The following is a 25,597-nucleotide window of genomic DNA, read 5'->3' as shown; positions in this document are numbered from 1 at the left end:
GCAATAGTACTAACCATTCAAATTCATCTTGTACGTCGTATTAATTATCGATACAATCTGGATAGAAAAAGGAAGACATAGAGGCCAAAATATGTACATCTACGTGATGATCCACAGATAAACAATATCCTTCTAGGAACAATTGTTCAGTCAACAAGGAGGTTACGAGAAAATATTCTCCTGAATACAAAATGTATATTAGAAAGTATTTTCAGCATTTGGTTTGATAAAAAAAACTTAATTTAAGAAATATTATATAAAGTGCTATATTTGGATACCTTTAATCGCAATAATCCAATATAAGAAGCAGGCTAGTGCCGGCGCACATGTCCCCTGCTAACACTCGACACTCACTGAGGCAGACGGAGTTGGGGCTATTTTGGGCCCAATGCAGCTCTGAGGCCTCCAGTAATTCGTATTTCCGGCAGTTTAGACCTTCGTGCGAAACGGTGATATTTTATTATCCATCGCTAACATTTTAAACATACTGAACAAGGTTACTTGCAATGTCCACTGTTAAGACACGCGGCCATGTCACTTAAAGACAAAGAATTCGACCAAAAAATGTCAAACTCTATTATAAACTTTGAGGAATACGGTTAAAATAAGGTTTTAACGTAATTAGAGTTGTTTAAGTCTTTTTTTAGGAAACCGTCTACATCACGGGTAAGTCATTATCTTGTGTGAATCTTTGTTAGAAAATGCCAAAAAATTATAGCCCGATCACAATGTCTTCTCCACAATTGATTCTGCTTGGGATTGGACCAGCTTTTACAACGAAAAAGGCAATACATGTATTTGATCACAAGGTTATTTAAAGTTTCTTGGCAATACATTGTAGTGTAATTCTTAACTAACTTTGGATGCAAAATAAAAGTTTGTAAATTGAGCTACTGACAAAATGTACTGCTTACTAATACCTATCTTATGTCATAAAATGTTAATAATTCTCGAAAAATATACCTGTTCCTTAACTACTTTGTTCCTCCTAAACTTTCTTGTTAAGAGTGAAGAGGGATAAGAGTTTCCTTAAACATTTAAATTGCCAGTCGTTCATCAAACTCTGTTCCTACCAATGAAACTTTTTTATATAATAAATGTAATAAAGTGTATATAATATATATATATATAATAAATATATAAATATAATATAATAAAATAAAATAAAATATAATATAATTATAAAATATAAATATAATAAATAATATATACAGTGTGTAAATTAAGTATGGAAACAAATCTGTATTTTTAAAACCGAAATAGATAGAAATATTCTATTTGTGGCAATAATAGTTAACAAAGATTCCACAATTTTTCACATGAAAAATATTTTTTTACCCCCCTAACAGGGTAGGTGGTAGGGGGTGACTTATTTTTTTCAAATAGCAACCCCTATTGAGTGACCCCTCATTTTGAAGAGATTGTCAAAAGAAACACAATGACGCAAATCCGAGGTGAATATCTCACTCCTAGCCCAAATGGCGGATATTCCAAAATTTGATTTATTGTACGTGAAAAGCACCAATTTCACAAATAATGGAAAGAAATCTGTATTTTTAAAACCGAAATAGATAGAAATATTCTGTTTGTGGAATTGATTGTTGACATAGGTTCCGCAATTTTTTTAATCAACAATATTTGTTCAACCCCTTTAACAGGGTAGGGGGTGGGAGTGACTTATTTTTTTCAACAACAACCCCTATTGAGTGACCCCTCATTTTGAAGGGTTTGTCAAAAGAAACACAATGACGCAAATCCGAGGTGAATATCTCACTCCTAGCTAACATGGCGGATATTCCAAAATGGGCTTTTTTTACAAAAATTAAATTTTTCATTACCCACCATTTAGGCTAGGGGTGAAATATCTACCTCGGGTTTGCGTCATTCTTTTTCTTTTAACAAACCCTTCAAAATGAGGGGTCACTCAATAGGGGTTGTTGTTGAAAAAAATAAGTCACTCCCACCCCCTACCCTGTTAAAGGGGTTGAACAAATATTGTTGATTACAAAAATTGCGGAACCTATGTCAACAATCAATTCCACAAACAGAATATTTCTATCTATTTCGGTTTTAAAAATACAGATTTCTTTCCATTATTTGTGAAATTGGTGCTTTTCACGTACAATAAATCAAATTTTGGAATATCCGCCATTTGGGCTAGGAGTGAGATATTCACCTCGGATTTGCGTCATTGTGTTTCTTTTGACAAACTCTTCAAAATGAGGGGTCACTCAATAGGGGTTGCTATTTGAAAAAAATAAGTCACCCCCTACCACCTACCCTGTTAGGGGGGTAAAAAAATATTTTTCATGTGAAAAATTGCGGAATCTTTGTTAACTATTATTGCCACAAATAGAATATTTCTATCTATTTCGGTTTTAAAAATACAGATTTGTTTCCATACTTAATTTACACACTGTATATATAAATATATTATAATGTAATAAAGAATATAATAAATGTTACCATTGATTTAAAAATAGGTTGCATTCAAGGATCATGCACAGTTTATCTACGTTGAACACGTAAAAAAGATGTGGATCTTCGGTTGCCTTGAAGAAAACGTTACCTACTTTTATAGTTCTTACAAAGTAAAACAAGACGATCCAAGCCATGCTATTTTGCTTTGCTCATAAACAACATTTTAACACCCATCCTTATTTTATTTTATAGTCACGAAATTGAGCTTTCAGCAAATTAGCTTGAGTTGTTACGTTGCGATACGAACAAAATGTAATCTTCGTTGTATTCTTAGCAGCATTTTACGTTTATTTACTTGTCGTATGTGAAAAACAATAACTTGACAGATATACTACCCTATGGCCATAGTACAAAAATCCAAAGGAGAAATAAATAGTATATGATTGATACGACTCATAAATATTTGACCTTTGATTTAATTTATTAATTGTAATCAAGGGTTTTTTTTTATATTGCAGTATAGTTTTTGTTTCATAAGCTTGATTGGATTTAAGGTTTCACAAACAACTTGCAAGGTTCGCATCAAAAGAAAATGCCTTCCGTTTTATAAAGTTTAATTCAATTTCAAACCATCATTTTTTTATCTAATGTTACGCATGCATAAAATAAAATGGACTGCATTGCAATTGCAAAGGGAAAAAAATTTATAAAGTGATCATTTAATTTGAAATGAAATTGTAATCAAAATTTGTTTACACAAAATAATATCCTTAGGTATTTACAAGCAACTGACATCAGTAAGTAGATTTTTAAAAGTATTTAATGCATCTTAAGTATTTTATTTAGTAAATCCTCTAATGAACTGTATCTTGTTGCAACGCTATGCATGACAATAAATATAAATTACGTTTATAGTGTGAATATGTATCATTGTGTATGCTTGATTCAAAATACAATGATACAATACGTTTTATTACTCTACATCCTATATCCCTTATGTGTATTAACAGCTTTGTGAGGAGAACACATAAGCTGCAGCTAATGTTGCCTAAGGGATATGTTACAGGCTACATTGATATTGGAAAGCAATTTGGCGCTGACCCAAAATACCTGTCACCTAAATCTGAAGATGAATTTACATATGACGTAGCAAACCTATTAATACACGTATTATAGGGGTATATACGTATTATTACATAGCCAGTGTTCTGCTGTTAACTGATTATCAAGTTTACACACCTTCTCACAGCAGAAATAAATATTATAAACTACTAGTGGCGAAAGTGAATGTGACATCGACTCATAGAAATAAAAACATATCGTGTATAATGTAAATATGTATTGATGGTAAACTTAAAATATTTAACAGTCTACAGATAAATAAAGTATACTCTTATGCGATAAGGGGCCACATTTAAATTTCAAAGTTTCAACCAACAAAGCAATATGGTATTAAAATACTCGAAATTAAAAAAGCCTACAACATTATAATTTGCATATACAGGGTTTTTTTAACGACCCAAATTAAAATTACTGTAAAACACATTTTAATGAAAGAACAATCTTATATTTTGGTATCCCTGTTTTCTTTACATCACTGTTAATCAGCTGATATTCATTGTTGCATAGTTATCTATGAGGTGTAGTGATTGGGGAATTAATTTTAAATTAGACACAACAAGGCATTTCCCCAACCTCAAAGAGTTAGTTTAAATAAGTTTAAAGTAAATCATTGGTTTTATGCCAAAAGAGGTTTGAAATTGAGTTTCCAGGTGTGTATCCAGTACCTAATAAATCAACTATTACTGACATTTTAAGGTAACATATACGAATTTGAGGAAAGTTAAATCTCTAGATTTAAGGGTAAATTTAATCAGGAAATGGGAATTCGCTTAGTCTGCAAGTTTGCTGCGACGGGGGTATTTGTTCTTTTTTACGGACTTTGTTTCCTTGCATTACTACTACCTTGCATTATGTGTACTATAATCGACACATAATCATTCAAGGGAGCCGAATTTCAAACCTCTCTTGGCATAAAACCCAGGGTGAACTTTCCACGAGTATTATTCTAACAATTCGAGATGGGGAAATGCCGTGTTTTTTCTTATTTGCAATAAATTTCCTATAACACCAAACATCATTGGTAAGTTTGCAACAACGCATATAACCTGAATGACAATGAAGTAAAGGAAACAGGGATACCAAAATGTCAGGTTGTGTTGTGTTAAAAATGTGTCTCGAAGTACTTTTTATTTGAGTTTTGCGTAAAAGAAAAACACTCTGTACTTCAAACAAAAACATGAAACTTTTACGAAGATTTTCTTTCACTACTTACTCAGGGATAAATTTAATTAACACTCGAATCAATAATAAACGGAACATCAATAACTCCCACCACAGATAACCTGCATACTAAGCACATTTCTATTAGTCCAATTTGATTTTCACTAAAATATTACCGAAGAACTTGTCAGTTTTATTCCCTATTTAAATAACTTAAGCTTTAACTAGAAGTTATGTTTGTTATTTCAGGGAAAATGTGTGTTATGAAAATGAATAGTAGTATAAATATGATTTATTTAAATTTGCCAAAATTTTAAAAATATTTTGATGAGAAAGCAAACTACAGCCGTTAGGTAATGTTAAATGTACAGTAAACGTTGTATTACGTTAAGTATAGTTTAGATTACAACTATACAACTTTATTAACTCTTTATTAACTTACATAACAATATTTATAAATAATTTATTTATAATGTACTAATACATAACTTAAACATAATAACCCCTTTAAACCCACCTGGAATTTCAAACAGAACGTTTTTCAATATAATATAGTTTCATAAGCTGTCCAGTCCACAATTACTAAAAGCATTACCAAGTTAGACCGTATAATTGGCGTTCGTTGCAATTTAATATAAGTAAACATTGTTACATAGGTTGTATGCCAACAGTAACTATCACAGCAGAGGTTTAAGATGGATTGATTATTTAAAACAATTCAAATAAAACTCGTTTTGATGGCCTAATGCTTTTGTTAGTGAATTTATTTATTTCTTTACCTTTTTAAAATAAGTTAAGTCTCACAATAGGACAGTATAATACTTACCAAGTGTTAACCAAGTATATAATGACGGAAGTCCGGAAGTGTGTAAGCCTCCGGCCCGGACTTCCTTGCAAGAGGCACTGATTCGATGGCCGCTATTTGGGCAAAGCTTCGAGTTTTACTGCATTTCACTATAAGCATTAGGTAGTCGTAGGAAATTATGATAACTGGAGTAAGTCTTTTCCAGTTAACATTCCTGGTATCGTTCAATTAACCTTAACGCAATGTAAGCAACTCAAATAATTACGCATGGTAAGGAATGTGATGAACGCGAATCCTCCGAAGACATTCGCTAGTGGTCAGAGGAGACAATGACTCCACACTATATGTGGATGGCTGACTATTCTTGGACCAGGCTCCAAGCCAAGGCCGCGAGGCAGCAGTGTAATATGTCAATCTAGCACAGTTCCGTCGTTCTACCATGTAAAACTGTTCAAGTAAAGCAAACTGTGTCTTTCATCCAGGCTGTTAAATAAATAAAAATGCCTTCCATCACCAAACGGTCAGTACATACTTTTGCACAGGATAACTATAGTCATTCAACTTATGCCAACTTACAACTAATAACAGAAATAACATGCAGCTTATTGAATTACAGGGGCTAAGAGGTTAAGAGATTGGTTAAGAGGTAAGTCATAAATGCTCATACAGTTTTATAAATCCTAGATCCATCGTTTGAACCACTGACAAACTAACCGCAAACAACCCCCCCCCCCCCCACTAATAGCGTTGCTAGTTTTTGGACACCCAACTGTTGGGGGGGGGGGGTCAGAAGAGCTAATGAATATAATAAACCTTTGAAAACGTTTATCCTTGTTCATTGTTTATATCTAGAAGTCAAAGTGTGTCAGTTTGAATATATTTTCTTCATACATACATACTCTTATGTACCCAGCAAAGTGTAAATAATATTAAAATAATCGTTAACAGTTAAAACAATTTTTTCAGAACTTTATAAAAATCATGACAAATATCAGTTTACTACGAAATAATACTTCTCAAGCGAATATGGGCCGTGTATTTGTGAAAATGTTAGTGAAAACTTTTATCCTTTTCCGACTCAAAAAAGGTCATCAGTTAAATGATTACCATTAGATATGAGGTTTTTTTAATGCTAAGTTAACCAAACTACAACTGCTACTAGAATTACAACTTTTTTTAATCAACTTAGAGAAAATACGAGAGTATGAATAAAATCAATTAATAATAAAATATGTTAATACCTTGCGTACATATAATTTTAGCATTTTCCCGAAATGAAAAAATATAAATTTCATAGTTTTATAATAATTCTCCTGAAATTTGAATGAAGATATAGTCCTTCAATAGCTTCCAATACTAGAACGGTTCAATTAATTTGGCCAGTTCAGAGTCAATAGACTTGTTCAGCTGATTAGTTTGCAGTGACTGGTGAAATGCGTATCTTTGTCAGCTAATATTTGTGGTGCCGTCCCGGTGTTTAACCAATCGATTGTATGACGCAAATTGACAATTTCGGCCAGAAACAGGCGTTATCTAACATGCATCATTCTAACATTCATTTGTGATCCTAGTTTTTTGATAGTGATTGATTATCGTTAGCTCGACACTGTAACTCAAAGATCACATTGCTTCAGCGCCCCAAAATATTTTACTGTTATGTGTATCTCACTACGTAAAAAGAATTATTTTCTAATTAAGAAAATGATATATTATTATCTACTCGCATTTGTCCATAATAATTTATTTAGAACATGCATTAAAGACCGTTTTATTAGGTTCAGATTTAAATTAAACTTGTTCGTCTACAAAACATAATGAGAAAACAAATGGAATGCCGAGTGGATATAGGACTTTCCTTCGAATCTTGATTATGCTAGTTCGGGCAAAAGAAAATTTGATTTATTACAATGATGCCATTTGTTGTTTTCACATATATTTTTAATAATGGTAGTTAATAATTATGTAACCAAATGTCATAGTCAGATTGAATAGCGTTGGATGGCTTCCTTTCAACACTACAATACTTTTGAAAAAGGACATTTTGAGAAGTGGAATTGGATGTATTTCTCATTATACGCTCTGATGAGGAATGATTTATAATAATCTAATAAATTTTTCAAAAAAATCCAACTATTTCATCATTTCATCAGTAGCTCTGGTCAAAGCTTAAACAGTTTTTTATATATAGCAGAGGTTAATTAATTATGCATAAGATAAAATTGTATATGAATATCAAATATTAAACTTTAATAGTGGTTCAGCAACGATCGCGTGAAGATAATCTTTACGACACAAGTAGAAAATGTAAGGCACGTCACAGCTTTGGCAACTACATTAAAACTTCTAAATGTGTGATAAAACGTGTCTTAAAAACTTCATGCATCAATAAATAGCTTCAGTATGGATAAATATAAACTTATAACAAAACTTAATTCATAAAAAACGCTATCTGAAGCTATAAACACAATTACACTAACTTAAGGAATAGCTAGACCCAAGTAAGTGATGTATGTAGTTAACCCATTTCGAACACATTGCTCCGCATTACTATACTCATGGCTTATTTCACAGAACCCCATGACATTTGTTAAGATTTATTAACAGATTGTGTGCATTACAAAGTATATCATGTTTTTTTTTTGTCACGGCAATTGAATACCTAAGTTTATTATACGCCCCAAACCTTGAGACACAGTCAGTCCTTATGCTATAAGAATTGTTGATTTAATTTTTCAACAATTAAATGTTTATAAACACTCTTCTGTTACATTTTTGTTGAAAAGTGAAAACAACAAAAACAAGTTAAACACCCCCCCCCTCTACAGATGTAGCCTATTTTGTTTCCTGTATTTCATTTTTCCTAAACTTGCGTGAATCGATTCCATTACCTTAAATGAACGATTAACTTCAGTAACTTAATTAAATAAACACATCGATGCTGAACTCAGATTTCAAAATTAAAATTTGCTTAGGGTTAAGGCTACTTTAGTCTTACAGTTTTATGATGTTGTCTTTTATTATTCGAGAAATTACACATGCTATACCTAAGCTTTATTACTGAAATTCAATATATTGATATCTGGAAAATCAGACAAATATTATTATAATTTATAACAGGTACTAAGTTTTTAGATGTTTAAGTGTTGGTGCTCATTGAAAATACGAAGGAACAAATAAGAAGAGAAATCTTTATAAAAAAAGTAACATAGATTGAACCCTGGTCTGTTTGACCTGTATGCTGGTAATGAGCCTAAAATCGAATGTGGTGGAGAGCATTTTGTTTCAGCGTGCCTACAGCTTTAACATTACAGAAATTAAGTAGAGAGAATCATTAACAACCATATGGAAAGGGTTTTCTTTCAGTAACAGCCTGTAAACCTATCAAAAAACTAAAGGACACCTCTTTACCTCATGCAGTTTCATCTCGGACAAAGTGAGCTTGCAATAGTCAGTAAAATCATAAAAGTTTATATATGTATTCAGATCCATTATTTTCCCAATAGAGTATATTGGAAGGGAAAATAAGTTTCTCAAAGAATCTATAAGCTTATTCAAAGATGGTAGGCTCAAGTCTATATCTGAATCATAAAATGCCTGTAAGATGTAAGATGAAAGTCTGAAATTACAGTAAGGTATCTCAGAATTTTATAACTTGGTGTAGTATTCTCGATGGCACATCAGTTTCATCATGAAATCGTTTTCAAACCATGAATATAAATACAACTGTAAATTATCGATGGACCAGACTCTTGAGTTGTACCATTATCAATTAAGCTGTTCAGAAATTAATTATTCAGTGCAAAAAAAGCAAAAGTTTAATCATGAATAGAAACCACTTACCAAAATAGTTACCATGTGTATTGTCATTTGGACGATTGAATCAATACATGCAAATGACTGTCTAATCTCTTCAAACTGTGTCTGGCATGGTTCAATCATCAATTGCTGCAGTACAATTGGCCATTTCTACTGGTTTAGTCGGTTCTGGTTTAGTGTGCTCTTTATTACCTAATACAACTGAACTACCCCTGAACCTATTATATGCCAAACATTAAGGAACATTATTGTGTACTTTTCTAAACATTGGAAATTTCAATATGGAATGAATTTAATTTTGTGAGGTACTATTTTCACCTACACTCAATATATTAAAACACTGGATGAATGCTGATTATATTTTACCTACGCAATATTAAAAGCATTTACTATGGCATAACACCATCGTTTATAGACGTTATAAGCATAATACATTGTTCCGAATAGGGCACCGATATTCAAGCTAAGTTCCCCACAAATATGATAATAGCTTCAGTGATTTATTTAACGGATATTACATACTACTGCGCTCATTCTATATGAGTAGGCACGTCTGCAACCGGCATTGATTTAACATATCTAAAATACATTTTTATTCCAATTAACTTATTTTAAACATTTCATTAAAAAAGTTTTATTTAGCAAAGGCTGTTTGCAAAAGATAGACAGGAAAACCTGTTTTGATACTATTTGTTTCTTTGCCATAAATGGAATTAATTTTTTTATGACTTTGATAGAGAGGATTCTTCAGTGCAAGATGGTTCACCTTACCTAAGAAATATTTAGTTTTCTAGTCTGAAAATCTTACAGAACATCTTTAGCTCCTAACCACTGGTATAGGTTAATATTTATGTAACAAAAGTTAATTGGTTGTATAGGAGATTCGAATCGAGACCCCTAAGAAACAAACTTTACGCTTTCACCCATTTGCCATCAGCTTCATTCTTTGACTAACCTTGCTATTTATAACATTTTATTTCGTCTATTAAAAGGTTTTAATACAACTTTAAAGGACAATTTTCCTTGCATGATCACATAGAAACGACGCAAAATAATGCATTAAACAAAATTATAATTTAATTTATTTAATTGTGATATATTGTGCACAAATTAGTTCTCTGTATTTAACACGTGGACGTTAGGGCACTATTCCTAATTTACGCGGGGAAGGAAAAGGTATAAAATGTTGTTTGTTTATTTTACGGTACCGAGTGATTTCACACACGGTAAGGAATGAAAAGTAAGAAGCTGAAAGTCAATAGAAACATGTGGCATAAATGTGTTCGTATTTGGAGATTTTCCGGATGGTTAGGATGGAAATAGTTATTTGTGCAACTAGTGAGAAAAGTGAGCAATTGACTCACTCGAGAGAAATCCTTACTCACGAGCCGTAGGCGGGTTAGGAATGGTTTCTCGAGTGAGGCAATTGCACTTTGAACTCGAGTTGCACATTATACTTTTCCTACAGTTACCATAAAACAAATAAATTTGTGAAGAAACATAACCTATTTTTACACAGAAGTGAACTTTTAATATAACATTTAATGTGAAGTGACAATTACAACAGTACAACAGCTGACCAGCTGATTTACAGCCAGTGCTGCCAACGTATTTCGCGCGCATACGGCGTTGCCTGCATGTTAAGCGCTCACTATTTCGTGCCTTCACGTTGCAAATCTGGAGTGAGACAAAGTAATTAGAGTGAGACAATGTTAACATTGTCTCACTGATGAGCGAATTGGCCACTTTGCTTTCTTAAATCAGTGAGAGAACGTGTACATTGTTAGGTAACTGTAGGAAAAATATTTAGTGAGTTAGGTTAAAAAAAAATTATTAAGCTAAAACCTACGATGGCAAATAATTCATCAGTAGTTGGGCGTATGTTTTTTGGAAATTACTACTGTTATTATTTTTTTTTTAATTACCGAACTACAATCGGCTTATCAGAAAGTTTTACATTATAAAACGGAAAATCTAATTTATGTTTGATTACAACATACTTAGGACTGCTAAAGGTAAGATAGGAGTGGCGCAAACTGTGTTTTCTGAACCACCCTTCTCAAGTCATTGTTAAAATGTAACCTTTTTATATTTCGATGTAAGAAGAAGGTGTTTTGTTTTTATATAACAAAATAATGAACTACAAAGCAGAAAACACTCAATTTGCCAATTATTTTGGGATACCACAACTCGTAACCCACCTTGTTTTTAATGCCAACACGTGAAAAATATCAAAAGTTTTTGTAATATTTTCCTTATTTTATGATAAAATTACGGTACAGTGGAGCAGAAATGCAAATGATCTTTCAGCTAATGTCCCTTGACGGGCTGTTGACATTGAGCCTTGCATTTGGACCCTAATCTTCCCAAAAGCGTTTTCTTGTTTAAATATATTTACTAAACTAGTTAAACTAACAGCTACTTCTCTTTATTGTTTATAAAAAATAATATTACTTTGATAATTATTTGTGAATTTAGGCCAACCAATTAAAAACAATAGGGAGCGAACATTGTGTGGTAAAATGCGTGAAAAATACGATAACTAATCCTTTCCATATAGAAAAGTTGAAAACTATTTTTTATTAGGTTTTCCACATTTACTAAAACCATAAGAAAGAAAAATCATCGGGATCTTTTTCAGATAAGAATAGCTTCCTGATATCAGGAAGCAGTATAGTAATTCTAACTATAATACGTTGTTTCTGGGACATGCGAGAAGTTGGGAATAATGGCAAGTCGTTTTGTACACCAATGACATGTTTTTCTAACTGATCTACAATTACAGTCTAATTTGAAAATACCTTTCTTTAACCTTAAAAATGCACATTCTACTGAACAATCATTAGCTCAATTTAATAATAGTACCGAGGGACCAATCCATGGCTCGGTATGTTTATTTCGATTGTAAAAGCAATATAAAGGAAACTCGCGCTTTCTTTATACATAACTAATTTCGGTTTTTATTTTCAAGTTTCAGTAGAGTTTAAATTTATTATGATGGAAATTTTAAATTGGCAATCCAACAATTTAATTTATTTCAATCTCACACAATTCTTACATTGTAAATAGAAAACAAATGTTAATAAAAGTAGTATTGTTTGATTTTAGTTCCTCTTGTAGGAATGAATATACAATCATATGATAATACAGAAGCAATGAGCTACGGCATTAATACAGCATAGTACAGCGTATGTTAAGGGGTGTGATTTATTTATTGGTACTAAATTACATCTTTCTTTAAGTATAAGTAAAACTTCAGCATGAACATACTCTCTAAAATAATATCATAATATGGATTAGCTGAAGCCAGAAAAGTCTTATTCAAGCATGTATTGCTTACTATAAAGATTATTGTAATAGCCTACAATTACTTATGCAACTGAATTCTGCTGCCCAAATTGTGTTAACAATAAAGGAGTAAATGAAAATTATAAAATGTAACCTTAGAGTGAAACATTAAGTTGACGCCAGTGCACTCGAACGTCACCGATACGAAACAATCCCTCTATTTTCCCCTATTCTAGTAATCTTCAGTGTAATCTTTGCTCAATAGTTACAACTAACTGATGTTTATTCCCTCTGTACTGTATTTTTTTCTAGTATACTGTGGATGTGGATGGCTTGTTGCAAACACATGTTACAAGTATTTTGTTTGTCTTTTCATTGCTATTTTGTTCAAGCAATATAGTTACTTAGCAATTCATAAGGCCAATGTTAAATTTTATAATTTCCAAATGATTTGTGTAGCGATATACAAATTTTCTTGAGGTAGTGGCTGTCACCAATCACGTTTTGATGGCTATAAGTACCCAATTCAAAAATTAAGTAAAAGTCCCTCCGCTGGATTTTGAGATGTATATTACAGACAGACTTAGCTCGTACTAGTATTGTATAGGATTATTATTTTACTATTTATATTAAGAATATAAAGTACGGTTTAAGTCAAAATATTCTGGGAGTCATCAGAATCAGCACATGAAAAGCACAACTGTTTGGAACTCTTCCAAACACAGACGGGTGGTAGCTGTGGGTTTGAATTTGTAATTAGCCAACTAACCACAGGCAAGTGGAACCCTTACTTTGTTGACAAAAGGGGATGATAATTTGTGTGAATTACACCACTTATATAACGTATGACGATGCCCAAAGCTATTTTGTTTGAATATTACAGTAGTGTACTAATATCGACCTACAAAACGGTACGACACCTTTTGATTGAACTTCTTAATGGAAGGCTCAGAAATTTGTATATCTTTTTACGTAAAATCGTATTCATTTTAAAATCAAAAACTGAGATCAAAGTTACCACACATAGGCTATATAAATATTAGTTGTGCATAAAAACCAAACGATACATAAAACAACAATAGTAGCTTTGGTTTTGTTTTTGGAAAAGATTTTAAAATATTATTTTACATTTATGTCTGCACGATTATTATTTGGTATTGAAGTGTGATCCATGGGAAAGTGGACAATATCCTGGGAATCAACCCCATTCTTGCTTTAGCATTCAAACGCTTGTCTCTAGGCTTGCAATACAACACTTAATGTAAAAGCGAATCCCACATTTCCTATTTTTTTAGGTGTTGTTACATTTTACTTTACAAGGCTTGCAATACAATTCTTAATAGTGTAGCAAATCCCATACTTTTGTTTAGAAATATTGGATTGTATGTATTTTACATTGCTAACTAATTAATAAATTATTTGGTTTATATTTAGCTTTATTTAAACATGTGAAATGAAAAGGGAATCGTCACCATGTTTGTGATATACACGATTAAACTGAGTTAGAACAGTGGAAGATCAATGGTGGCAGAGTGTGAAAGCTTTAGCCCCTAACTCTATTAACATGACATTAATGTAACACAGATTATGGCTGGGCTGCAACCACTAAGCCTTTACCCTCATTGTTATATCATACACTATATTTTAACAATGTGTTTCAAAATGTTCATACAAATCGTGTTCTGCTGGTAGTTTATTTTCATGAATATGGATATTATAAATAGTATGATATGGATATGTTATAAATATTGGTGTTTTGTGCAAGAGTAAAAATTTGTATGGTGCTTTATGATTGATCATCATGGACATAATTCGGAGCAATAATTTATACGAAGATGTAAGAAAGCAGCTAGAGTATTGATTTAAGTGCAGGAATTCTCTTTCAAAGGCCAGCTAACCATTAAAGGACTATGTCTCACCCCTTTGAACTATGACATGATCGTGTGGTTCAGATGATTTAGCTGTAGGGTACAGGGTGATAAACTCAAGGAGGCCATCATTGGGATATTGGAAACGGTCAGAATTAAAGACAACTTTAAATGGGGGACATTCCTTTATTTTTGTGCCAGTTATACATTTTGTTTTTCTATAATATCAAATAAAACTTGCTCGTTAAGAAGCCACAAGATGCAAAATGTTCAACGGAAGTAATATTTTCTTATGCTGTTGCTCCTAAACGAATAGCTTTATAGAAAAAATTTCAAGAATAAAAACAATTTCAAATTGCATATTCTATCCAAACACATTATAAAATATAGGGTGTTCCATAAGAAATTTCAAAGTTGACCACCACGCTGGAAGATGATGGCTGGATTCCAAAAAACTAAACTCCAATTTTTACTGCCACGGATAATAAAGGAATGTCCTCCATTAAACTTCTCTCTAATTCTTACTGTATCCGATATCCAATGGTGGCCTCCTTGATTTGATCACCCTGTATTTAACCAATTTAGTGTTCATTGATAAAACACTCACATTTTAGGGGTATCTTGGACAAGGGGGGGTTTATCTGTATTAGACAAATCCCTTTACAAAGTTACGATTTTTGAGTTGACTATGTTGTGGGATGTACTGCTATATTTAGCCATATCTACTGTGATTCTTAGGGTTATAACTATCTGTTGAACGTCATAACAACCTACACATTTCTTTAAGTAAACAAGTATCAAATAGATTTTTTTTATATTACATTGATTATTCTACACTGTAACAAATATATACTACTATGAAGGATTGGGGCATGCAAGAATAAATGTCATTTACGTTTGAAGGATCTATATTTGAAATAGGAACAGTTTCGTAAATGGCGCAAGAGAAAATCTTAGGGAGATTGGCGTTTTATGTAAGTGGTTTGGACAGGTCCTTCTGATAGAGCGTCCCTGTGAATAACTCGATTTTACATGATATAAGAAAAGCACTTTCTAAAGCGGATTGCAACTCAATTTTCGTTCAACCCAAAATGCTCAGTAAGCCTTGACCTCCCTTGTAAGTAAAACACTTTACTTATTTAAAGGAAAACATTTTGCATTTCATTTTAAAGCTGTAATCACATGCATAAGATAATAACTTACCTTTTAATGACAAAAGACATTCTAATTTAAATGTAATATTATGATAATAAGTGTAGGCATTGACTAAGGAAATCCTTGTCTGTGGTGTAGGCTATGTCAAATTTGAAATTGTATTTATTTCTGTCAATGGCCTTGACTTTTTATTTTCATGGTGTAACAGTCTTAGGACATTCCTCTTACGTCAAGAAACCTTCGGAAAGAAGCTTTCTAAATCCTTAAGAAGTTTGTGAGCGTACAGAGAATTGAATTCGTGGGTGCACCAAAACTCCCCCTTAGATTCCAGATAGGCACCGAAACTCCCCCTTAGATTCCAGATAGGCAACGAAACTCCCCCTTAGATTCCAGATAGGCAACGAAACTCCCCCATAGATTCCAGATAGGCAACGAAACTCCCCCTTAGATTTCAGGTAGGCACCGAAACTCCCCTTTAGATTCCAGGTAGGCACCGAAACTCCCCCTTAGATTCCAGGTAGGCACAGTATAAATCCAACCCCGTGGGCACAACGAAACTCCTGCGCAAGTATAAATCGAACCCAACTGGCAAATCTTTTAGAGCAGGGCTGAGAGAGCTATATTACTGTATCTACTATACTGTATTAAGTATTGTATTTTAAAACATGTTGCTTTTCAAGCACAAATTGCATAATCAGGGTGTGATTAGTATAATTAGACTTGAACTTAAATATAAACATCTTCTTTTAAAGGCAAATCTTAAATTAAGATATGTTATAGTTTGTTTACAGAGCAAAGGGGATGATGTTTTTTTATAAACGTGAAACTGACTTCAAAATCGTGTACACAATTTGCCTCCTTTAATTTCTAGGAAAAAAGGAAGAACACCTTACGTCGAGTTAGGTAAGAAACTGGAGGCACTGTGTTGTGTATAAGAAACCCGTAATATTAAAGCATGTTTAGAGAGGAGATTAATTGATCAAAACTGTTTAGGCCTTATTATAAGGTTGTAAATATCTTTTAAAAGCTAATATTGACGAATCCTTGATGAATACTCCTGCAAGTTTTAAGTTCGCTAACACGCCTAAACAATTAAATACAGATTTGAAAATAAATAATTCTACTTTTTTTGTTGTTTATGTATTTTTTATTATTTATAAGGAGGATAGTCGTTACTTGGTATGATGGTTCTCAAGTATGAGGATAATTAAACACATCTTTCATTAATTACGTGGTATGGCGGTCCTGCATGCTTCAGATGCATGCCAGGTTCGCGGGGGAGTTTCGGTTTGGGGATTGGGACCTTATCAGGTAATTTAAGAATGCGGGGAAGTTTTGGCACACCAGAATCTAATGCACGATCTCTAAGCTAGCAATAAACTAAAATATAATATTGTTAAATTACATTTTTAGCCCCTAAACTGCTTAGTACGGACTAAAAAAACATACCTCGTCTTGCAGTTCAGTGTAGTGGATAAAAAAAACACACTATTTAAACTGCAAGACGAGGTATGTTTTATTTTAGTCTATAATATTGTTGTCAAACATCTAGGGTTTTAATACAAGATATTTTTCTGTTCAATATTAAGATCAAAATTAAAGAATACAAACAACTATTCTGAATCTTCTGTGTGTTTTCAAGGTAGTATTAAACTTTATAAACAAAGTTTAACTACAATACAAGTAAATATTGAAAAACACTCTACTTTTAAATATTTGTTGAAATGTGTAAACAACAAGAACAAGTGAGGAATCTTACAGTTGTAGCCTACTGTGTTTGCTATATATTAAATGTTTGTTGTGTAAGTTTGTATATTTCAAAAAATTTTTTGGAAGACACACTGTAATTGCTTATATATTTGTTTTGAATCTTACTTGATGATTACCACGTAAATTATAGCAGTCTTCTTGATTTTAATTAGGGCCTCCGAGACAAGCGTCTTCTAACCCCTTGTGACCATGAAATAAATTACAAATACAATATATGATTAATTCTTTCAATGACCCGCCTTCACATTGTAGGATGCTAGGCTTTAGTCCTGCATCAATTATACATTAGGACTAGAAGGTCACGTCATTGTCATTTAGATAGAATCCATTGGTGATTAACGGGATTTGAACCCGCAACCTCGGAGACTTCTCGTCCTCGACCACTTGACCATATCACTCACTACCCATGACATAATGGTAACCGACATAGGCAGTAGATTAGAATTGAAATACAACCGAACTATATAATTGGCACAAATGTGTAAACACTCTGAAGTGTTTTGGTAGAAAACACCATTCTTAACATTAATAAAAGGAGGCCTTGAAGATTATAAATACACACATAAGTCCCTGTTAATATTTAGATGTACGTTCGTTACGTTAGTTATGTTCGAAATCGTATTTATTCCCAATTTTATCTGTGCACTGATTGACTCAGTAAATGACTCAGTACAATGCTTTGTAAATATTCCATACATTTTATGAGAAAGCTAAACATAACATGAATGTAAAGTTGTACTTAAGGATTAAGCGTATTAAACAATATTTTTGAGCAAACATACAAGTACAAGTACAAACAACAGTACTATTGATTTTACGAACGCCTACAGTAAGTGACGATAAAAGTAGTACACGAGTATCAGCCGGTTGTGTTGGTTTGGCTGAAGGCGTTTCTTCAATAATTCGCTATGTTTTTTACTATTATCTTTCTCTATGTATTAAAGGGTCACTAATGGTATAATGTTTTAATGTAAGAATATGTAAATATTTTAATTTCATTAATAATAACCCTTACTGTATGTTACAGCCTATAATCACAATTAATTATTGTTGACTTTGCAAACATATTATTAATACCGTACTTATGGCCTAATAGCATTGACTATTGGGTTCTTGTATTAATAGTCAAAGCTAATAGTCAATATTTATCAAGATTTATGTATTTATTCATGGATTTTGTAGAGCTAGTGTACCTGTTTCTCGAAATCGAGAAATTGCTAAGTATTACAGGCGTTATTTTAAAACGAATAACAGTCATAATTTCTGATAACTTTAAAAGATTCGACTCAAAGATTATGATAATACTCAAGATGTACATAACAGATTGATACAATCAACATTTCGTGAAAATATCTTATCATTTTTCACTTTAATGTAAAAGCTCTGATATATGTGTAGGTATTAAAATAGTAGACAGGTGTCTTTTCACTGGTATAAAACGTCAGTGTGTAAAACAGCATACTCGTCAATTTTACATTACTATGATTTTGTCCGTCTAATGCCTGTTATGCCAAAGGCTTTTACTTAATAAGCAATACTTTAAATGAAACTTTTAAAACTGAAATTATTCTGATTAAACATACTGGGTGCAATCTTTTTGTGGAGAAAAACATACTACCCTTTCTTTGACGATTATACAAATTTTAAATCCTGACTTTTTATAAATACAATGAATTTATATCAGTTGACTTATCTTTTATTAATATAATAGAAAACACATTAAACAGTAAATTAAATAAAACTTGGCTTATTGATTAAAATATCAAATAAGTTTAAAGACCAACATCATCATTATTAAGTAATAGTGTTTTATTTTTTACATATTCATTGCATTGTTTATGAACAGCATAATTATTTAAGGTGATTAACTAGTATCTTGAACTCGGATGGTATCTTAACTCAAGCTATTTTGTGATACATTTATGCAGATTAAACTAAATAAACACTACTGCTCGCTTCCTCACCCAGTTTAGAATGCATTGTAGTAGACGATATTAGTAAGTTTCCACCCATTTCAAAAACGTTTATATGTTATGTGTAATAATTTTTTAATCAGTGATTAAGTATTTTTATTTAATAATATGGTACTATGACATAAGGCTAAAAAGTCGGTTTTATTTCATTCATAGCTTATCAAATAGTAAAGAGTTTTAAACATATTTAGTTGTTATATCATTTGACATTACTTGTTAAATTAAAAAGTAAATGTAACATTGTAGATAAAGTAACTACTAATAGAACGCAATTACAAAAAACCTAAAGTTACAAAACTGAGAAATCAGATTGTGAATGTTGTTTGAATGCCATCATAGAACGTGTCTATTTTACCATTTCATTGTTTACTATTGCTTCATGATTACCAATTCAGGAACGTCTTTCCGTCGTCGTGATAGATACTTCAAGTATCAATAGTTCAAAAACGTAATCCATGAATTTATACAAACCCGCAGGCATTTTTGGACTAATAATCATACAACGGAGCTTGTGTTTACAGTTTCGTGTTGAAATCCTATAAATCACTGGTATAATGTATACATAAATATTTAATGCTGAGATCGCTGGTTTGAACCAATAAACTACATAAATACTATATAAAAAGGGTATCGCAGTTTATGGCTGGGTATTTTAAAACTTACTAACTTTATTTCGGTTAAATGTTTATGACAATATTGATTATGCTTGCTGTAACATACAATAATAAACCATACTAAGAGTAATTATTGGCACAATTATTGCTAAGAATTATCGTCTCAAATTTACGAAGGAAATTTACTTGGAGAGATATTCAAGATCATTGGAATAACAAAGATATCACAGAGGGGTTGTAATGCAAATGTCCTCTTAGCTAATGTCCCAGGACGAGCTATTGGCATTAGCCCTAGCTTGAAGTGTAAACTATGCTAAGCTGCTGGAGTTTCACATAAATTATCATAAAAATATTTTTAATCTTGTTTAGATTCACAAATCACAATAATACTCATCCTTCATGTTCTGCTTGGTTTCCCTGAATATTTATGTATAGTATATTCAAATGATTTTTAATTTTGTGTACAAACACCTTACCTTTGACCTATGTACAAATAAGTCGTTGGATTAACCATGTAGTATTAATTGTTAACAACATAAGTAAAAGTCTAGATTAATTTTGAAAATGATATCCTATATTTAATGATACTTTTAATGAAACTCCTTCTACGACTTCATCAATAAACCTTTGAAAAGTTTGACCAGCATTCCTCAACCCAAAAGACATGAACGGGAACTCAAAGAGACCGAATGGGGTCGTTATTGCAGTCTTGGGCACGTCTTCTTTATTAACTGGGATTTGCGTGTATGCCTTTACAAGATCTATCACAGTGAAAACTTTACTACCGTGTAAACAGTTTGAGAAATCATGGATATGTCGAACAGGGTAAGAATCTGGAATGGTGCGGGCATTCAATGCTCGGTAATCGCCACATGGTCGCCACTCATCATTCTTTTTAGGTACCATATGAAGTGGTGATGACCATGGGCTTTTGGAACGACACGCAGTTCCATTTGCTACCATGGATTCAAACTCTAATTTGGCAATTTTATATTTATCCGGAGCTAACCTTCTTGGTCTTGATGAGACTGGTGGGCCAGGAGTCGTATTTATGTAATGTACTGTGTTATGAGGAATAAATCTTGGTACTCCTAAAGGTTTTGTGATTTCTGGAAATTCCAATAACAGTGGATAGTTTGATGGGTCGGAAGTAATTAATTTAATACTAAATTGCTGAGTATTCATGAACTGACATTTACTTTTTAATTGTGTAATGTTGTCAATTAAGAAACCGTTACTACAATCAGGTAATAAAGAATAGTGAGCTAGGAAGTCAGAACCAATAATTGGAGTGCTTACTTTAGCTATTATGAAATTCCAGACTAGAGTTCTTTGTAGACCAATATTTAAGTTGAGACATAAACTACCATAAGTGGGTATTTCAGAGTTATTTGCAGCTCTGAGTTCTATCCCAGATGGTTTTAAGGGTCTTTTGACTAAATTTATTGGTATACAACTCACGTCTGAACCTGTGTCTATCAGAAACTTATAGCCAGAATTGTTATCAATTACTTGTAACCTGTTGCTGTGGTTGCTGTCAACTCCGGGTGATTCATGAGTTTGGCGTCTAGGCACATGACAACTAGTCGACACCGCATCTAGTTGCCTAGTTCGTTTTTTGTAGAAGGGTAAGAGCAAGGAGTCACGCATTTGGTGGCACGTGATCCATAACGGTTATGATACCAGCAGTAGATGTCATTGTGGGGTGAGTTACTATGCTGTTTACTGGACTGGCTTTGACTTTGTGATCTGAACTTACTATTTTTATATGTCATCAAGTCATCTGAGAGACAGTTAACTTTCTCCTCCAGCATTGAAAGTTTCTCCAAAATTGCCTCAAAACCTCCTCCTTGATTGAGATTGTTGATACTATGTGGGGTCTGAGAAAAGGTATTCGTTGGCTTACCTCGGTTTGACAAAATAGCGTCACAGCTTATTGCAGGTGAACTCAAAGGTTGAACCTCCTGAATCTTGTCCGCTGTAACTGCCAATGATTCGGTACTGACCCCAGCGCCTAACTGGGTTTGCAGGATGCCTTGAATATGCACAGGAAGTCGTTGCATCCAGATGATCCTCAGCAAGTCATCTTGTACGCTGCTGCCGGCTAACGATTTCAGTCTTCTGAGAAAGTGGGATGGTGTATCTGTCCCAAGTTCTTCTTCTACGAGTAACTGCTTAATCCTCTAATGTTCTGATACTGATAATCTTCTTATCAGTTCTTCTTTCAGGCTCGTGTAAGGGTTTTCCAGATTTGGGTTTGAGAGTAAATCCTCTATTTCGGAAGCAGTCATCTCATCTAAGTGTGTCACAACGTGTGTGAAACGAAGGCTCTCATCGAAAATGTTCCATAAAGAGAAAATCGCCTCAATCTGTATGAACCAAAGTGCTGGTTTCTCACGCCAAAAATTGGGAAATTTTAATTGTGGAGATTGCATTGAAGTTGTGTTGTCAGACGGTCTTGGATTTACTGAATTGTTTCTTTCTTGAGTTTTCTGATTCATTGGATTAACCAAAAAATCTTCTTCTGAATCACCATTTTGTCTTGAATATTCAGAGTCAACTCCAATGACATCATTAAGTTGTTTTCTGAGATCTTGGTTTTGCTCTTCCATCAGTTTTAGTCTAGCCAATACTTCTTCATTGATTTCCATTATGTGTTCTTGATGTGTTCAATTCGGGGTCACCAATTTTAGTGAAAAGAACCTCATTTTAATGGGATAAATACTTTAAATAAAAGTCTAGAGGTTTCCACTAAATATTATTGTTTAATTTATCATACTTTTACAAGTAATTAACAATTAATTGTTTAGAGCAAATAAAAATGAACCACTTTGGTTGAAAAGCCTAAAAGAATGTCACTTTGTTTATTTTTCTCTTCATAGTAACCAAAATTCAATAAGACTATTTAAAACATCTGTCAGCTGATAAATCTGTCAGCCACTACAATACCTTTTACACGGCTTTAAGAGAAATTAATATGCATTTCCAATAATATGGATCTTTCAAATTGGTAAAGTTCATAAACACCATGCTCCTAAAAAAAAAAAAAACAGTGTATAAAAAAATATTTTTGAAGTAAAGTGGAGATAATTCCCGACAAAAGGATCTTCTAGTCTGAATGAAAAAATCCTTTAGATTTTGTTTTATATCATATTTATAGATTAAAATGGATAACCGCTTAATGGCAAGAGAAGATAGATAATTATGATCCATTGATGATATGGCAGGATTTCAAAACAAGCTTAGGTTCCATGTTTTAACCTCAAAGTTTGTAACGCAACATTGCACGGAAAGAATGTGTAACCCTTAATAAGTAGTATGAGTTCACTACGATCATCAGAGTATATTTTAAACTTTTTATATATAAATTTTTAAAACATACTTCACTCCTAAGTCTTCCGTACTTTCACATTTCTTAAACTTCTACCTGAATTATCTATACAAATTACAACTTTGAACTTATTAAGGCACAGACCGACTGTATTTACACATTTCCCGTATAATAATGTAGAATATACATAGCTATATTAAAAAAAAAATTAGTTTCTATTAACACCATTATTGTTAATTATGATTATTAATAAATACACAAAAGAATCTATTTTTTATTTGCATGCCAATATGTCATCCAAAATATTTTAGTTTCCCTTTCATTTTCAGTTTTGCATTAAGACTAGTTTTTAAATATTTTCCTTAACATAGCTTTTAAACCAGATTATAATTCATATTTAGATTTAGGTTAGCTTGCAGTTTTAGAAAACTACATAATTACTTACCTTAAAGCTGTATAAATAAATATACATCACATTGATAATGAGTTTATGTTAGTAGTACAATGGGGAGTATAATTACCGAATAAGGAAGCCCTCTGACAAAGTTCGAAATGAAGGTAATTGTGCCAATTTTATGACGTCGTTCGTTGCCAAATAGGTATACCTACTACGAAAAATATCATAAAAATATTTGACCCTTTGTTTCTAGTGATAGTATAAATCAAAAATACTAATTTTAAATTTCATTACTACGTTTCTTTATTACAATCCTAGTTAGCTAAAATTAATCAATCCTACTTCTTGTTCGGAAGCTTAAATAAATATAGATAAAGTGATTACGAAAATATTTTAACCATTACTCTTACTTTAATGAAGTTATTATTTATGAAATACCGATTAAATGTTTAGTGTTAAACTGAATTATACAATCATTAATTCTTATATTTTGTATTTTTTTATGTTAACGAGTTTATTTAACGATAATTGTTGTATAGTTGTTACTGTTACGAAATAACAAATATATGCATACTATGGCTAACTATTACTAAATCTAGTTTTCATTGAATAATTACATATCAGGAAAAGCTACAATTACTCAAATGTTAAAGGCAAAATCTTCATACATTCATTTATAGGATTTTCTCTATTGCTACAGTGTCTATAGATAGGTTAATTTTGTTACATTAGTTATTTGATTATTATATTAGACTACTATTATCAATGTAGGGGAGCAGCTCCTGTGACAACCCAGTAGCTATTGGAAAGTAATTTGGCCAAATGCCCGGTCTGCCACCTCCCTCACCTTTGTGGGGGGAATCCACGGGAACGTGACAGTTTTGAATAACTTTGATAATTTATAGTTTAACGTCACGGAATGAAGTATCATATATTTTTTAATATTTTTAATCTTTGTCACCGAAAAAAATCTAAACAAAATGTTTTAACTATGCATCTTTTAATGTTCAAATATAATGACTGAGAATATTAAAATATTAATATTAATATAAAAATAAATTATTAAAGTTTCATGTTTTGTTTGAGATGGAGTTGTAAATCGTGATTGCATATAAGAAGAGTCACATTATTCTTATCAGAAAACGGACACAGTGTAGGCCTATGAAAGTTATTTCCATAAAAAACCACACAGAGGAGGCAAGGGCCGGCAATGTTGTGGATAATTTTCTGAAATTCACAGGCCACTATCACAACAATTTGCCTTTATAACAATAAAAAAACTTTAAAACAAATGTGTACGTATAGTGATTTTCCAATTAAATATTAACTTTTAAGAATGTTCAATTTAAACTTTTGCAGCAATCTTCACTTTAGCAGGATTACGAAGAAGAACATTCTTGTTTCTAAGTATTGTTGATTTCTTTGTATATATCGTATTTTGCACCAATCCGCGCTTACCGAAAGCCCCCTTAATCCCACTAAACCCGATGTTCAAAATAGCAAAGTGACTTCTTACATAAAACATAGGTGGACTATATTGAACAGTTTGGATTTGGTAAGGAAAATGTACACATTAAATGTTGGGGCCAGGATACTTTGTCACCACATTAGACTATTTGTCAATACGAAAAATATTTCAATTGGGTTTTAAATCTATAAAATGCAAGAACATCCAAGCGTAGTTTTCTGTAGCTTAAAACAAGCGAGTATGGAGTATTGCATCTAACCTTTGAAATTACCTCAAATTAATGTCATATGGCCAAACGATGTTGATTGACGATCTATAAAATGAGTTAAAAATGTGCCTGTGTAACATAATATTTACTCTACAAAAAAACTTGATTGTGTTCCGATAAAAAAAAGCCCGTCCATAGAA

The 25,597-nt window shown here is 32.3% G+C and overlaps 1 protein-coding gene across 6 annotated transcripts in view; it reads right to left on the bottom strand.

Annotated features, from left to right (window-relative positions):
- The window catches only part of LOC129002360 (RING finger protein nhl-1-like), a 184,033-nt gene that overhangs the window by 51,169 nt on the left and 107,267 nt on the right, over nt 1–25,597 (bottom strand). Inside the window, exon 1 of one of the 6 annotated variants that reach the window (XM_054430099.1) lies at nt 279–375. The exons of the other annotated variants lie outside the window; for them this stretch is intronic. The gene's annotated coding sequence lies outside the window, so the exon portion shown is untranslated. Of the gene's footprint in view, nt 1–278; nt 376–25,597 lie in introns of those variants that run through there. 6 annotated transcript variants of the gene reach the window in all.

Source organism: Macrosteles quadrilineatus, unplaced genomic scaffold (assembly GCF_028750875.1).
Source record: "Macrosteles quadrilineatus isolate MER2022 unplaced genomic scaffold, UCM_ALF_1.0 Scaffold_9__3_contigs__length_116548681, whole genome shotgun sequence".
NCBI classification, from domain to species: Eukaryota; Metazoa; Arthropoda; class Insecta; order Hemiptera; family Cicadellidae; genus Macrosteles; species Macrosteles quadrilineatus.
This window is presented reverse-complemented; position numbering and strand designations above follow the sequence as displayed.